The following is a 16,785-nucleotide window of genomic DNA, read 5'->3' on the forward strand; positions in this document are numbered from 1 at the left end:
GCTAAATCTCTTTGGTCTCAATTCATGGAACCATGTCAACTCAAACCTGTCCACACCATTGGAGGATTGATTCGAGCTCGTCTTAAAAGGGAAATTTCAGATTCTACTGCTTGTTCTCTACCTATGGTTCATTCCTCACCTTTGCCTTATTTTGAGCATGATACTAGCACTAACTCTTGTCGCTCTCATGTAGGTGTTAAAGAGAAGTGTAAAGGACTAGCACTGGCATCTCAAGTTGAATCAATTGGTAGAAGGAATATTGAAGTGTCCAAGGGAGTTTTCTCATTTCCATCTTGTTCTACACCTTCTTACCATCTAGTTAATAATGTACCATTAGTTCTTTACCCGATTTCCGAATTGCTTCAAGTTGAAGGTTATTTTGTTTTTGTAGGTTGTAACGCTGTCCAAAATTTTCCAACTATGGTTAAGGACTTGCAACCCGATTTCGTGCTTATTCCTGCTGAAAGTGGAGCACGTTCGTGCTTCTTCACATGTCCAAAAGCTGGTCACCACGAGCTTACTTCACCAACTCCAACTTGCACAAATTCATATGATTCGTATGGAGTGCGTCTCACTTCATTGCTGCCACTTTTGTCGGGTGATACCCACAAATGTGTCAATAAAGATCCGAACGTTGGTCTTACATCACTGGTTCGTACTTCTAGGGAAGTGCAACCTGATTGGTTCAATGTTTCACCTCCAAATAGGCAAGTTGTGCCAAATCAGCAACAACCAGGGACGAGTCATACCACCTTGAAAAACCCGATTTGGAATTTCTCTTGCTCCCATGAGCATCATTCTGAAGATCCTTATCTTGTGCATGAGAATGGTGACACTATACCAATGCATGGCCGAAGGATGATTAGAGCGCGCTGGATTGCTACCTGGAAGTTTTGCGAGCCTTACACAGGCTCTTTCCTATCTTGGCGCATGTCCTTGTTTGAGAGCCTAATGAAGCTGACCAAACGACATTTAACTTGGCTCGTGACCTTTCATTTGTTCCCAACGTGGCTGACTTCCAAACGCACTATCGATTTGAGTTGTCATACTACTAACTCTTGTTAGTATCTTCCATCCCCATCTAGATTTGAGGACAAATCCTTCTTAAGAGGAGGGGACTGATGTGTGCACGGACCCTGGCCCACCAATGACCCAGTTCAAGTACTATTGGGCCCAGTCACATGTGAACGGGCTAAGCAATTCAAGGAACGGTCAAGACCAACATGGAGTTCACTAAGATATTGAGGGCTTGGAGAGAGACAATCGAGTCATTTACACCATGATCCAAGTCCACGAAGAGTCAAGCGGGCCACCAAGAGAATAAGGCCTTAGGCCCCATCAATTAGTTAGCAATTAGTTAATGATTAAGTAAGAGCGTGGGCCGGCCCATCTTGTTCCAAAAACATGGGCCGACTTTTTCCTTTTCCTAGCCTTTAGGGTTTTAGTCACTTTAGCCTATAAATAGGCTTGCTTTGTAAGGTTTAAGGGTAGCCGTTTTATGATAATAAACTTGTTCTTGTTTCTCTTAGATGGAGAGTACAATTCCGTTACTTGCATTGGCAAGGGTTCTTGAGCAATCTCGTGATCGTCCTTGATTGTTCTACCGACCTATCCACTTGAGTATCCACCTCGACTGGAGTCGTCGTTCTACCACCTTCAATCAAATCGTGTTGTCCGTTTGATTTTAGGTTCCGCAATCCAAGCGTTGGACAACCTCGCTATATCCTTGGGCAGATGTGCTACGTGTTTCGAAATGTGTTGATCGAGGAACGTATCATGATGTAAGACTACGGGAAAGTTAGTAGGGCAGCCTCTACTAAACCTTAAAGAAGAACCCACTATCCCAGAGCTGTTTCAAGCTCTCGTATTTGAAACAGTGTTTTAAAAATTAAACTGGATTGGTCGGTCAAATCATGAACTGGTAATGTTTACAATTTGGTTTAATAGTTGGCCCGAAAATTTAATCTAATCAGTGAAACTTGATCAAGAATTAGTTGAACTAATAAAAACCAAGAGGTTCAACTGGAGTTCGCTAAATTGTTATTTTTATAAAAGAATATTTGAATTGTATTCAAATTTTTAATACTCAAATAACTAAAAAATGATTAAACTTTTAAACCGGAGTTGAACCGATTGAACCAATTGAACCGTGAATTTGGAGCTCTCTTCTATTTAACCTTTTGGTCAAGGTTTGAAAAAACAATGACTTAAAATGATATCATTCAATCGGTTTTTTTTCTTTTAAGGTTTTGCATTGCTAGAACAGATAATTGGTTTGATTTATGATCACTTTTATAAAGACGTGCAAATCTTTTGAAAACCTATATAATTGTCTACAGGCATTTTTGAAGATCTATGTTTATGTCTATATTTGTGCATGTCAATACTCAGTAGCACGAGACTTGCCGAAATTAACTCAGACCAGTCATAATTTCGTGACTCTAATTTTAGATTTTACCTTTTAGAATCTAGACCCAACTGAAACTTAGAGATTGGAAGACAATAAAGTGTTGCAAGTCAATAGGGTAAGATTTGTCAAAATTCAACTCAAACATAGCAGGTAGGGTAAAATCCGATGATACGAACCTGCCCGAAGGTATGAACTCGTATCCTACGAAGTCATGAACCTAGACAACTAAGAAAGTCTTGATCTTTCTAAATCATGAAGTTATGAACTAAGAAAGTTTCTCAACCCACAACTTAATAATTTAGCGTACCAAAGTTATTTGTAGAAGAATGCCACAACTAAAGTGTATACTTGATTGATAAGTTCGATTGAATACCCTCAAGAAACTCTCAAGTATTCAAGATAGGTTCTCTTGAACAAGAGAAAGTGATAAAACTCACGTTATTTGCTAGAAATGCTGAATAATCCTAAAACATTGGAAAGATAGGCTATTTATAGTCTTACAATGACTTAAAACCCTAATATGATTTGGACTCACTTATTGACCTATAACTAATGACTAGAATTCGGTTAACACAAAGACAATGTTGGCCGAATTATTGAGCTGAAAATTAACAACTAAAACAGCAAGGTAAATGACAAATAAACCCATGCTTAATAACCATAAACAAACGACTTCAATAGCTAAGAAAATTACTAAACTACTCTTCATTTGAGACAAGAAGCTGGAGCAAAGTAACACATGGAAGTTCTTCAAGTTGAAAGCCTTCAATGGTCCGCATATCTTCACCAATGTGAATTGGACAGATTGGACATGATTTAAAGCTTGTTGAGCATGACCAGTTTTGAAGATTAAGTAAACGAAATCTTTTATGGATTTGGAAAGGAACCGGTTCTTCATGTTTGCATCACCCGATTCCCAAGGGTACTCGATCCGATAGTTAATTCGATTAGATGATCAATGACTAATTTGTTAGGATTTGACATTGACGAGAGGTTACTGATGGATAACCCAATAAGATTTGATAAACCAATCCTTAAAATTCGATATTCAATACGTGACACACACATACACACATATAACACACAAAGACAAAAGTGTGTGTGTGTGTGTGAAGGAATTAGGACCTCCATAAAACATGATTATTTTTTTTAGTTTGTATTCAGTGGGCATACATGTTTGTCTTGTAGACTGTTATTTATTATGCTTTGTATACGACTCCTTATTATTTTGAATCTTCTTTTGAATGACGGTTAAATTTATCTTTCATAAAATGTTGAATTTCTCTATGGCTCTTCGCAAGTTTAAAATTCAATATAGTGTGTTGATTTAACATGATGTATATTGATTTTAGTTTGATTTATTGAATTATTCATATTAGCAAGTAGAGGGTATTTGATGGGTAATCCAAACTTGAAACGAGAGTGTAACGACCCCACCTCCCCCTAAGGCGAACCAAAGGGTTCGGCAGACCGCCTGCCCAGCTCTCGCCGGGACTCAGTCAGTCACTATAAGAAAATGGCAATAAAACCCACAAAGCAAACGAAATAACAATAATTCCAAACTTAAACGTAAACTTATATACATAACCATCCCAAAAGCAATACAACGTATGTACAAAGGTTCTCTATTCTCCATACAACTAGCCCTCCAAACATTGGGGCGAGAACCATAAAAAAAAAAGTCAAAAGTTCTAGACCGGCTAGTCTATAAGTAGCTTCCGTCCTTGCACGACTTCCCCTGCTAAGGAAAACAAAACTAAAGGAATGAGCTGGAAAGCTCAGTGAGGTTCCGCACACATAGGCAAGAAGAGAATCAATGCATTCAATACATATAAACAACAATTCAAGTTACAAGTACAAATAAAGCGATAAACATATTCATGAAAAGGATACGGGCTCACAAGGAGCCATTCGTTCATTCGTTCATTCATTCATTCTCCTTTCATTCCCTTATGTCTCCAATCATTTGAAAAATGCATTTTATATAAGTAAAACCCTCATTCATTCATTCGTTCATTCATTCATTCACCCCGTCCCTGGCTTTTGGCCAGGCTCCACCAACCTACAAGGTAATACTCGAGTATACCGAAACGTTCACCCAAGTCCCTAATCGCCCGACCGAGTCCGCTTCTGGCTCGAGACGACCGGTAACAAGGGGCAATGGCCAGTTCAGCCCAAAGGCTTACATTCATGCACAAATAACATTTCAATCGTTCAATCATTGAAACTTTCACAATCATTTAGGCCGAGTGCGATAAAGTACACACTTGCCTCAAAAACTCGTTTTAGCAATTATTGAAAGCATTTAACATTTATCAATCATTTATACAAGCCATACCATCATGAAACATAACAAACAAGGAACACTCACCTAATTACGCAAAATAACGCGCAAAATATTCTTCCAGATATTACCCTCGGTCACCGAGAAAACCTAAGATTTAACGAAAGGAATATTACAAGTCATATGGCAAAACAAGTAAGTGAAATCAAGGAATTCGGCTAAGTACGAGTAAAGCGAGTAAAACAGATAAAGGTGACTTTAAAGTGAAAGGAGTCCATTAGGGCCAGTGGATGAAATAACTAGGGTTGGTAAATTAAGTACAAAACTAACTCCAAAAAGGTTAATAAGTTTCCGACGGAAAATACCTAACTAGAACACTTTATAACCCAACTTGATAAATAAATTTGTTCACGTGGTTCAAAATCAACTCATTTTCAAAGAAATAGTATAGGCTAAATGTCTTCACTATAAAGCATGCGAAAGGAAGACAAAATACGTTAACTTCCACACTTAGAGCCTCGCTTAAAAATAATTCACTTGTATTCATAGGAAAGGCATAACAACAACCCAGAAAATGTAACTATAGCAAACCAGAAAATCAGGAAATGTAACTATATTAGCCCTAATAACAAAAACAGTTTTGGCCTCCTAATGCGGTAATGGCACAACTCTCACTACAATTATCGGTTGGGGATGTAAGACCCACCGTTTCGAAGCTAAGAAACAGGGCTACAACAATGTAGAAGACCACTCAATCCAGTTCTTAACACAACTAGGTCAAATATGACAAATACTAACCCAGAATTCCCAAAACAGGTTTGCAAAACACAGAAAACTGTAATCGGTATATCTCAGTCCATACAAGTCCAAATGCCAAAATTCCAAAGGCATATGATAGCTAAGACATTCAGCTACATTTCATCAGAAGACACCAACTCCAAAATCCAAACCAATTCCAGTCAAAAAGGCCAATTACTATCGCAGTTTTCGCATTCTGATCAAAGCAGAACAGCTACAGTAAAAACGGCATAACTCACTCTACACTCATCCAAATGACCTGAAATTTTACAGGCACCTCAAACACATCAATACCTACAATTTTCATGTTTTGAGCAAAGTCCAATTCGGCCTCTAACCCAGTGATCTAAAACCGGACAGAATTGGGATTTTATGAACCCTAACTTTCCAATTTTCCATTCAAATCCAAAATTAATTGCATTTATCCACAATTCACACCCACTAGAACCATTATAGTCCATTTCCAATCATCCAAGATAGCTACAACAATCATTTCATATTAAACCAGAAAAATTCCCAATAAAATAAAAACTTCACCAAAACTCTTCAAATCAAGAAATAAATCATATATTTCATCACCCAAGGCACCTCTAAGCATATTATAAGCATCATTAGGTATAGGGGAGAGGTTGTAGCATCACTTACCAAGAAACAAGGGAAAGAGAGGTTGTGGACACCTTTGCTCTTCAAAACAACTTCACTACAACCCTTACTAGCACTAGAAGGTAGGATTTTATGGAGTGAAATGGATGGAAGCAAATGTTTTTGGTTGATTTGCACCAAGTAGAAGCTAGAACTTGAAGAGTTTCTCCTTCCTTCTTTGCTCAAGATGGCCGGCCAACAAGAGAAGAAAAATGGTGGTTTTTGTGCATTTTTTTGATATTTAATCCTTTGGTCAAAAAAGTCAAGAAAGTGAATAGTATTTCTTAAAGTCCATCCAATGAGAAGGTGACACTTGTCACCTCCATTAATGCATTCTTATCATTCTTTTCTCTCTCACATCAATCACTTTACACACCCTACTTATCTCTTAACACCCGATAAATTTTTCACAGTATCCGAAACTTAACCTTATTGGCCGAATTTTTCCGAACTTATCGCACTAGTGGGTCCCACGTCCAATATATATTTTTAATTTTTCAAAACTACCCAATGCTAGGAAAATCATATTAAAAACTATAATTACCCATAAAATCCACCAAGAAATTTTTTCTAAGCCAGAAAACATGCAATTAAGGGAAAAACCCTAGGACAATATTAGGGAAATACGGGTTCTCACAATCTCCCCCCCTTAGGAAATTTCGTCCTCGAAATTTTTTTCTCACCTTCATTCGCACCAGGCGAGTCCGGAACTGGTCGGTTATCTAACGCATATGCTTTGACCGGTACACTTGTTCGGTTTCCTCTTTCTTTTACCGGTTTCGATTTAGTTCCATCCAGTGACTGAGTACTACCCTCACGTGGATGTCTTCTCGGACAATTGCTCACTTGATGTTCACTGCTTCCACAGATCAAACATTTCCGCCCTTTCCGCCAACAAGCATCCTCGGTGTGATTTGCCTTTCCACAGTAACCGCAAATCAAGTGAGAGGTCATCTTTTGACTATCTTGAGAAATCTCCTTAGATCCGATGTGACTTCCTTTAGTAGACCTCTCATCTATCGCCCCTATTGTCCATGGCGGATAGGATAACTGGCTCATCTTTTGCACTTTAGAAGGCGTCATCGTTTCAATAAACTCTTCCAATCCACTGCCCGATGCACCCCTTTTTCGAGTTTGGGAGGCCTTTACTTGTGCCTTGGCACTCTCGATTCGTTGAGCCTTCTCAAGGGCCTCCGTAAAAGTATTCACTTGCGCCGCTGCCAACGCCTCTTGGATGTTCAAATTCAGTCCCTGTATAAACCGTCTTACTCTTCGTCGTTCAGTGGCTACCAGTTCAGAAGCAAACTTGGATAACCTAGTAAATTTTGTCTCATATTCGGCCACACTTAATGTTCCCTGGCGTAGCCCAATAAACTCCTCCTCCCTCCTTTCTTGAACTAAAGGTGGAAGATACTTTTCATTAAATTCTCTGGTAAAGTTCGCCCAGGTCCAAATAGTCTGCTCTCTTTCCCATTTTGCTCGAATTACATTCCACCATGCTCGGGCCGGTCCCTCAAATTGAAATACTGCAAAGTTCACTTGCCTTTGTTCGGTGTAGTTTAAGGCTGTGAATATATTCACCATGGCCTCTACCCATTGCTCAGCAATATCCGGATCAGGCCCTCCAAGGAATTTTGGAGGATTAAACTTCTGAAACCTCTCTAGAGCCCGATCTTCGCCTATTTCAGGGTTCTGGGTTTGATTTACAGGCATTTGGCCTTGTTGGTCCACCAACCTTGTCAAAATGGTTGCCATCTGTTGAATTGCCGTCGCCATTTGGTCCCCGGCCTCAACTCTAGGTTCTTGTTCTTGTTCAGCGGACGTTTCCCTTTCTGCTCTAGGTTCTGGGGTCCGTTTAGTTCCACGACCTCGACCACGTCCCTGACTACGTCTCCCGTCCATATTTTTCCTTCCCTCTTTTTTTCCAACAGTAGTTTAATGAATAAATGCAATAAGATGACTCAAAAGTAACCAAAATTGAAGCACCAAATACACAAGTAAACATATATGCACATGCTCCACATTTCAAGAAAATAGATGATCAATTACACAAGTACACATCAAGTCAGGAAAAATATTCATGTGCACAATTACAGCAATGGACGTCATATAATAAGAATACACGGGCGAATCAAACAAGGTGGTGATGTGTCGTCCCCGTCTCAGCTAAGGTAACCCCGTCCAGTCCCTCACGTCATTTTCTAATCAATCCAGATATCCGCCGACCTCTTATATTCATTCTAGTCGGACCAAGCCTGTTCATGGTCCCAACATATAAAGCTCATCTACTTAACATCATCTCCACTCTGAAGTACTCGGGTACGAGAATCCGAGATAAGATAATTCACCTCTCGAGCTGGCCAGTCCCAAGAGTAAACCATCTACAATCGGAATTCCTACCAGACGTACCTATCTATGGTCCTCAGATACCATAAGAGATAGCTTAAGCTCAAACGAGCACTTAGTCCATTATACCTATTCAACACTCAGTCCAGGCTCACTCCGCGCAGAGACCACGCGAAGCAGGCTCTGATACCAACTGTAACGACCCCACCTCCCCCTAAGGCGAACCAAAGGGTTCGGCGGACCGCCTGCCCAGCTCTCGCCGGGACTCAGTCAGTCACTATAAGAAAAGGGCAATAAAACCCACAAAGCAAACGAAATAACAATAATTCCAAACTTAAACGTAAACTTATATACATAACCATCCCAAAAGCAATACAACGTATGTACAAAGGTTCTCTATTCTCCATACAACTAGCCCTCCAAACATTGGGGCGAGAACCATAAAAAAAAAAGTCAAAAGTTCTAGACCGGCTAGTCTATAAGTAGCTTCCGTCCTTGCACGACTTCCCCTGCTAAGGAAAACAAAACTAAAGGAATGAGCTGGAAAGCTCAGTGAGGTTCCGCACACATAGGCAAGAAGAGAATCAATGCATTCAATACATATAAACAACAATTCAAGTTACAAGTACAAATAAAGCGATAAACATATTCATGAAAAGGATACGGGCTCACAAGGAGCCATTCGTTCATTCGTTCATTCATTCATTCTCCTTTCATTCCCTTATGTCTCCAATCATTTGAAAAATGCATTTTATATAAGTAAAACCCTCATTCATTCATTCGTTCATTCATTCATTCACCCCGTCCCTGGCTTTTGGCCAGGCTCCACCAACCTACAAGGTAATACTCGAGTATACCGAAACGTTCACCCAAGTCCCTAATCGCCCGACCGAGTCCGCTTCTGGCTCGAGACGACCGGTAACAAGGGGCAATGGCCAGTTCAGCCCAAAGGCTTACATTCATGCACAAATAACATTTCAATCGTTCAATCATTGAAACTTTCACAATCATTTAGGCCGAGTGCGATAAAGTACACACTTGCCTCAAAAACTCGTTTTAGCAATTATTGAAAGCATTTAACATTTATCAATCATTTATACAAGCCATACCATCATGAAACATAACAAACAAGGAACACTCACCTAATTACGCAAAATAACGCGCAAAATATTCTTCCAGATATTACCCTCGGTCACCGAGAAAACCTAAGATTTAACGAAAGGAATATTACAAGTCATATGGCAAAACAAGTAAGTGAAATCAAGGAATTCGGCTAAGTACGAGTAAAGCGAGTAAAACAGATAAAGGTGACTTTAAAGTGAAAGGAGTCCATTAGGGCCAGTGGATGAAATAACTAGGGTTGGTAAATTAAGTACAAAACTAACTCCAAAAAGGTTAATAAGTTTCCGACGGAAAATACCTAACTAGAACACTTTATAACCCAACTTGATAAATAAATTTGTTCACGTGGTTCAAAATCAACTCATTTTCAAAGAAATAGTATAGGCTAAATGTCTTCACTATAAAGCATGCGAAAGGAAGACAAAATACGTTAACTTCCACACTTAGAGCCTCGCTTAAAAATAATTCACTTGTATTCATAGGAAAGGCATAACAACAACCCAGAAAATGTAACTATAGCAAACCAGAAAATCAGGAAATGTAACTATATTAGCCCTAATAACAAAAACAGTTTTGGCCTCCTAATGCGGTAATGGCACAACTCTCACTACAATTATCGGTTGGGGATGTAAGACCCACCGTTTCGAAGCTAAGAAACAGGGCTACAACAATGTAGAAGACCACTCAATCCAGTTCTTAACACAACTAGGTCAAATATGACAAATACTAACCCAGAATTCCCAAAACAGGTTTGCAAAACACAGAAAACTGTAATCGGTATATCTCAGTCCATACAAGTCCAAATGCCAAAATTCCAAAGGCATATGATAGCTAAGACATTCAGCTACATTTCATCAGAAGACACCAACTCCAAAATCCAAACCAATTCCAGTCAAAAAGGCCAATTACTATCGCAGTTTTCGCATTCTGATCAAAGCAGAACAGCTACAGTAAAAACGGCATAACTCACTCTACACTCATCCAAATGACCTGAAATTTTACAGGCACCTCAAACACATCAATACCTACAATTTTCATGTTTTGAGCAAAGTCCAATTCGGCCTCTAACCCAGTGATCTAAAACCGGACAGAATTGGGATTTTATGAACCCTAACTTTCCAATTTTCCATTCAAATCCAAAATTAATTGCATTTATCCACAATTCACACCCACTAGAACCATTATAGTCCATTTCCAATCATCCAAGATAGCTACAACAATCATTTCATATTAAACCAGAAAAATTCCCAATAAAATAAAAACTTCACCAAAACTCTTCAAATCAAGAAATAAATCATATATTTCATCACCCAAGGCACCTCTAAGCATATTATAAGCATCATTAGGTATAGGGGAGAGGTTGTAGCATCACTTACCAAGAAACAAGGGAAAGAGAGGTTGTGGACACCTTTGCTCTTCAAAACAACTTCACTACAACCCTTACTAGCACTAGAAGGTAGGATTTTATGGAGTGAAATGGATGGAAGCAAATGTTTTTGGTTGATTTGCACCAAGTAGAAGCTAGAACTTGAAGAGTTTCTCCTTCCTTCTTTGCTCAAGATGGCCGGCCAACAAGAGAAGAAAAATGGTGGTTTTTGTGCATTTTTTTGATATTTAATCCTTTGGTCAAAAAAGTCAAGAAAGTGAATAGTATTTCTTAAAGTCCATCCAATGAGAAGGTGACACTTGTCACCTCCATTAATGCATTCTTATCATTCTTTTCTCTCTCACATCAATCACTTTACACACCCTACTTATCTCTTAACACCCGATAAATTTTTCACAGTATCCGAAACTTAACCTTATTGGCCGAATTTTTCCGAACTTATCGCACTAGTGGGTCCCACGTCCAATATATATTTTTAATTTTTCAAAACTACCCAATGCTAGGAAAATCATATTAAAAACTATAATTACCCATAAAATCCACCAAGAAATTTTTTCTAAGCCAGAAAACATGCAATTAAGGGAAAAACCCTAGGACAATATTAGGGAAATACGGGTTCTCACAATCTCCCCCCCTTAGGAAATTTCGTCCTCGAAATTTTTTTCTCACCTTCATTCGCACCAGGCGAGTCCGGAACTGGTCGGTTATCTAACGCATATGCTTTGACCGGTACACTTGTTCGGTTTCCTCTTTCTTTTACCGGTTTCGATTTAGTTCCATCCAGTGACTGAGTACTACCCTCACGTGGATGTCTTCTCGGACAATTGCTCACTTGATGTTCACTGCTTCCACAGATCAAACATTTCCGCCCTTTCCGCCAACAAGCATCCTCGGTGTGATTTGCCTTTCCACAGTAACCGCAAATCAAGTGAGAGGTCATCTTTTGACTATCTTGAGAAATCTCCTTAGATCCGATGTGACTTCCTTTAGTAGACCTCTCATCTATCGCCCCTATTGTCCATGGCGGATAGGATAACTGGCTCATCTTTTGCACTTTAGAAGGCGTCATCGTTTCAATAAACTCTTCCAATCCACTGCCCGATGCACCCCTTTTTCGAGTTTGGGAGGCCTTTACTTGTGCCTTGGCACTCTCGATTCGTTGAGCCTTCTCAAGGGCCTCCGTAAAAGTATTCACTTGCGCCGCTGCCAACGCCTCTTGGATGTTCAAATTCAGTCCCTGTATAAACCGTCTTACTCTTCGTCGTTCAGTGGCTACCAGTTCAGAAGCAAACTTGGATAACCTAGTAAATTTTGTCTCATATTCGGCCACACTTAATGTTCCCTGGCGTAGCCCAATAAACTCCTCCTCCCTCCTTTCTTGAACTAAAGGTGGAAGATACTTTTCATTAAATTCTCTGGTAAAGTTCGCCCAGGTCCAAATAGTCTGCTCTCTTTCCCATTTTGCTCGAATTACATTCCACCATGCTCGGGCCGGTCCCTCAAATTGAAATACTGCAAAGTTCACTTGCCTTTGTTCGGTGTAGTTTAAGGCTGTGAATATATTCACCATGGCCTCTACCCATTGCTCAGCAATATCCGGATCAGGCCCTCCAAGGAATTTTGGAGGATTAAACTTCTGAAACCTCTCTAGAGCCCGATCTTCGCCTATTTCAGGGTTCTGGGTTTGATTTACAGGCATTTGGCCTTGTTGGTCCACCAACCTTGTCAAAATGGTTGCCATCTGTTGAATTGCCGTCGCCATTTGGTCCCCGGCCTCAACTCTAGGTTCTTGTTCTTGTTCAGCGGACGTTTCCCTTTCTGCTCTAGGTTCTGGGGTCCGTTTAGTTCCACGACCTCGACCACGTCCCTGACTACGTCTCCCGTCCATATTTTTCCTTCCCTCTTTTTTTCCAACAGTAGTTTAATGAATAAATGCAATAAGATGACTCAAAAGTAACCAAAATTGAAGCACCAAATACACAAGTAAACATATATGCACATGCTCCACATTTCAAGAAAATAGATGATCAATTACACAAGTACACATCAAGTCAGGAAAAATATTCATGTGCACAATTACAGCAATGGACGTCATATAATAAGAATACACGGGCGAATCAAACAAGGTGGTGATGTGTCGTCCCCGTCTCAGCTAAGGTAACCCCGTCCAGTCCCTCACGTCATTTTCTAATCAATCCAGATATCCGCCGACCTCTTATATTCATTCTAGTCGGACCAAGCCTGTTCATGGTCCCAACATATAAAGCTCATCTACTTAACATCATCTCCACTCTGAAGTACTCGGGTACGAGAATCCGAGATAAGATAATTCACCTCTCGAGCTGGCCAGTCCCAAGAGTAAACCATCTACAATCGGAATTCCTACCAGACGTACCTATCTATGGTCCTCAGATACCATAAGAGATAGCTTAAGCTCAAACGAGCACTTAGTCCATTATACCTATTCAACACTCAGTCCAGGCTCACTCCGCGCAGAGACCACGCGAAGCAGGCTCTGATACCAACTGTAACGACCCCACCTCCCCCTAAGGCGAACCAAAGGGTTCGGCGGACCGCCTGCCCAGCTCTCGCCGGGACTCAGTCAGTCACTATAAGAAAAGGGCAATAAAACCCACAAAGCAAACGAAATAACAATAATTCCAAACTTAAACGTAAACTTATATACATAACCATCCCAAAAGCAATACAACGTATGTACAAAGGTTCTCTATTCTCCATACAACTAGCCCTCCAAACATTGGGGCGAGAACCATAAAAAAAAAAGTCAAAAGTTCTAGACCGGCTAGTCTATAAGTAGCTTCCGTCCTTGCACGACTTCCCCTGCTAAGGAAAACAAAACTAAAGGAATGAGCTGGAAAGCTCAGTGAGGTTCCGCACACATAGGCAAGAAGAGAATCAATGCATTCAATACATATAAACAACAATTCAAGTTACAAGTACAAATAAAGCGATAAACATATTCATGAAAAGGATACGGGCTCACAAGGAGCCATTCGTTCATTCGTTCATTCATTCATTCTCCTTTCATTCCCTTATGTCTCCAATCATTTGAAAAATGCATTTTATATAAGTAAAACCCTCATTCATTCATTCGTTCATTCATTCATTCACCCCGTCCCTGGCTTTTGGCCAGGCTCCACCAACCTACAAGGTAATACTCGAGTATACCGAAACGTTCACCCAAGTCCCTAATCGCCCGACCGAGTCCGCTTCTGGCTCGAGACGACCGGTAACAAGGGGCAATGGCCAGTTCAGCCCAAAGGCTTACATTCATGCACAAATAACATTTCAATCGTTCAATCATTGAAACTTTCACAATCATTTAGGCCGAGTGCGATAAAGTACACACTTGCCTCAAAAACTCGTTTTAGCAATTATTGAAAGCATTTAACATTTATCAATCATTTATACAAGCCATACCATCATGAAACATAACAAACAAGGAACACTCACCTAATTACGCAAAATAACGCGCAAAATATTCTTCCAGATATTACCCTCGGTCACCGAGAAAACCTAAGATTTAACGAAAGGAATATTACAAGTCATATGGCAAAACAAGTAAGTGAAATCAAGGAATTCGGCTAAGTACGAGTAAAGCGAGTAAAACAGATAAAGGTGACTTTAAAGTGAAAGGAGTCCATTAGGGCCAGTGGATGAAATAACTAGGGTTGGTAAATTAAGTACAAAACTAACTCCAAAAAGGTTAATAAGTTTCCGACGGAAAATACCTAACTAGAACACTTTATAACCCAACTTGATAAATAAATTTGTTCACGTGGTTCAAAATCAACTCATTTTCAAAGAAATAGTATAGGCTAAATGTCTTCACTATAAAGCATGCGAAAGGAAGACAAAATACGTTAACTTCCACACTTAGAGCCTCGCTTAAAAATAATTCACTTGTATTCATAGGAAAGGCATAACAACAACCCAGAAAATGTAACTATAGCAAACCAGAAAATCAGGAAATGTAACTATATTAGCCCTAATAACAAAAACAGTTTTGGCCTCCTAATGCGGTAATGGCACAACTCTCACTACAATTATCGGTTGGGGATGTAAGACCCACCGTTTCGAAGCTAAGAAACAGGGCTACAACAATGTAGAAGACCACTCAATCCAGTTCTTAACACAACTAGGTCAAATATGACAAATACTAACCCAGAATTCCCAAAACAGGTTTGCAAAACACAGAAAACTGTAATCGGTATATCTCAGTCCATACAAGTCCAAATGCCAAAATTCCAAAGGCATATGATAGCTAAGACATTCAGCTACATTTCATCAGAAGACACCAACTCCAAAATCCAAACCAATTCCAGTCAAAAAGGCCAATTACTATCGCAGTTTTCGCATTCTGATCAAAGCAGAACAGCTACAGTAAAAACGGCATAACTCACTCTACACTCATCCAAATGACCTGAAATTTTACAGGCACCTCAAACACATCAATACCTACAATTTTCATGTTTTGAGCAAAGTCCAATTCGGCCTCTAACCCAGTGATCTAAAACCGGACAGAATTGGGATTTTATGAACCCTAACTTTCCAATTTTCCATTCAAATCCAAAATTAATTGCATTTATCCACAATTCACACCCACTAGAACCATTATAGTCCATTTCCAATCATCCAAGATAGCTACAACAATCATTTCATATTAAACCAGAAAAATTCCCAATAAAATAAAAACTTCACCAAAACTCTTCAAATCAAGAAATAAATCATATATTTCATCACCCAAGGCACCTCTAAGCATATTATAAGCATCATTAGGTATAGGGGAGAGGTTGTAGCATCACTTACCAAGAAACAAGGGAAAGAGAGGTTGTGGACACCTTTGCTCTTCAAAACAACTTCACTACAACCCTTACTAGCACTAGAAGGTAGGATTTTATGGAGTGAAATGGATGGAAGCAAATGTTTTTGGTTGATTTGCACCAAGTAGAAGCTAGAACTTGAAGAGTTTCTCCTTCCTTCTTTGCTCAAGATGGCCGGCCAACAAGAGAAGAAAAATGGTGGTTTTTGTGCATTTTTTTGATATTTAATCCTTTGGTCAAAAAAGTCAAGAAAGTGAATAGTATTTCTTAAAGTCCATCCAATGAGAAGGTGACACTTGTCACCTCCATTAATGCATTCTTATCATTCTTTTCTCTCTCACATCAATCACTTTACACACCCTACTTATCTCTTAACACCCGATAAATTTTTCACAGTATCCGAAACTTAACCTTATTGGCCGAATTTTTCCGAACTTATCGCACTAGTGGGTCCCACGTCCAATATATATTTTTAATTTTTCAAAACTACCCAATGCTAGGAAAATCATATTAAAAACTATAATTACCCATAAAATCCACCAAGAAATTTTTTCTAAGCCAGAAAACATGCAATTAAGGGAAAAACCCTAGGACAATATTAGGGAAATACGGGTTCTCACAATCTCCCCCCCTTAGGAAATTTCGTCCTCGAAATTTTTTTCTCACCTTCATTCGCACCAGGCGAGTCCGGAACTGGTCGGTTATCTAACGCATATGCTTTGACCGGTACACTTGTTCGGTTTCCTCTTTCTTTTACCGGTTTCGATTTAGTTCCATCCAGTGACTGAGTACTACCCTCACGTGGATGTCTTCTCGGACAATTGCTCACTTGATGTTCACTGCTTCCACAGATCAAACATTTCCGCCCTTTCCGCCAACAAGCATCCTCGGTGTGATTTGCCTTTCCACAGTAACCGCAAATCAAGTGAGAGGTCATCTTTTGACTATCTTG

This window comes from Coffea arabica, chromosome 5c (genome assembly GCF_036785885.1).
Source record: "Coffea arabica cultivar ET-39 chromosome 5c, Coffea Arabica ET-39 HiFi, whole genome shotgun sequence".
Classification (NCBI taxonomy): domain Eukaryota; kingdom Viridiplantae; phylum Streptophyta; class Magnoliopsida; order Gentianales; family Rubiaceae; genus Coffea; species Coffea arabica.